This window comes from Chrysochloris asiatica, unplaced genomic scaffold (genome assembly GCF_000296735.1).
Source record: "Chrysochloris asiatica unplaced genomic scaffold, ChrAsi1.0 scaffold00116, whole genome shotgun sequence".
In the NCBI taxonomy this organism is placed as follows: Eukaryota; Metazoa; Chordata; class Mammalia; order Afrosoricida; family Chrysochloridae; genus Chrysochloris; species Chrysochloris asiatica.
In genome coordinates, this window is record NW_006408634.1 from 949,789 (window position 1) to 951,569 (window position 1,781).

The window sequence follows — 1,781 nt, forward strand, 5'->3', positions numbered from 1 at the left end:
TCGAATACAACAGAGACATAGATGGTGCCACGGGAGGGATGGCTAGTGTGCGGATTTGTTAGAAAGTTGGAAAGAGGAGCTGTGTCTCACTACATCCATGGAGATGGCCTTGGACTTATGCCAACGGTGGCTCACCCCTTTATGAAATTATTGGAGGTCAGACACTCCACCAGCATGCCAGTGTTCGTTCTTGGTTAGTAATGCATGGTGACTCAAAGCGCTGGTTTTGCAATCAGCTCATCCAGGTCCATGTCCCCACTCGGCCCCTAACCAGGATGTGGATGTAGACAAATCCCTTAACCTTTCATGCCTGAGTGCTCTGTTTCTTTATACTGGAAGTATTAGTCGTACCTGCTCCAACCACTGGTGAAGACTTAAGAAGCTACCATAACACAGTCATCACAGCTTGGATTCCGAGTGCTAGGTAAGGGTTATGCATCAAGCACTGGGAAACCTCTTAATGAGAGAAAAACTTGAAGTCAGTTTTTCTAAGTGAGATTTCGCGGGAGGTGGAGAAGAGTGGGTTTCAGGTGTCATGTTGCATATGGCCCATGTCTCTTCTCCCCATGCAGGACCCTCTGGATCTGAAGACGAATATCAGTCACTGAGAAGTAAGAAAATGACCCCCATCGAGTGGACATTAGGAATGATTTTCTTATTGCAGACTACAGTGGGTATCCTGGGGAATGGTTCTCTTCTTTTTTATTATCTCTTCCTTTACTTCACTAAAATCAAGCTCAGGTCCACAGACTTGACTCTGATACATCTGGCTGTAGGAAACTTCCTGCTCATTGTCTCTAAAGGAGTCCCTAAGATCATGGCATCTTTCGGATGGACAACTTTCTTTAATGATGTTGGATGCAAACTTGTTTTATATGTTCACAGAGTGGGCAGGGGTGTGTCCATCAGCAGCACCTGCCTCTTGAGTATCTTCCAAGCCCTCACCATCAGCCCTGGAAACTCCAAGTGGGCAGAGCTGAAAGTGAAAGCTCCCAAGTACGTGGGCTTCTCCAGCTTCCTGTGCTGGATCCTCCACCTGCTGGTAAATATCATTTTCCCCATTTTTGTGACTAGCAATTGGAGTCACAAACAGAAAAGATTACGGACGCTGTTCATCTGTTCGTCACGACACAACCAGAGACTCTCTGTATGCAGCCTTGTTATCCGTGCCCGACGCTGTGTCTTTGGTGCTCAAGCTCTGGGCCAGTGGCACCATGGTTTTCATCCTGCACAGACACAAGCAACGGCTCCAACACATTCACAAGAATGCTTCCCCCAGGTCCTCCCCGGAGACCAGAGCCACACAAACCATCCTCGTGCTGGTGAGCACCTTTGTATCTTTTTATGCCCTCTCCTCCCTCTTTCAAGCTTTGGTGTCCATTTCATACTATCCGAATTGGTGGCTGCTGCAAATTGATGCATTTACAGGGTCATGCTTCCCAACGGTCAGCCCCTTTGTGCTCATGACCCGGGATTCTAGTGTCTCCAGGCTCTGCTTTGCGTGGATAAGGAAGACAAAATCTCTTCAACCCCTCAGAGATTCCTAACTGTATGTTTTTGAATTAGGTTCCATAACTTGTCTACTCATCTAAGAGAATCTATGCACATGTGAAATAATCATACTACACGAGAGTGGTGTATACACTGTGTATACGTTATGTGTGTGCAAATCAGCCAAATTATGTTTCTCATTCATCAGGCAATAATATTGAAAAATTACCTACTAAGAATTGTAAAACGATACTGATTACAACAATAATAAACCAATTTAACCCAAAAAA

At 45.5% G+C, this 1,781-nt stretch overlaps 1 pseudogene; it reads left to right on the top strand.

Annotated features, from left to right (window-relative positions):
* Positions 1–535: 535 nt before the first annotated feature.
* LOC102810884 lies at positions 536–1,547 on the top strand (annotated as a pseudogene).
* The last annotated feature ends 234 nt before the right edge of the window (positions 1,548–1,781 follow it).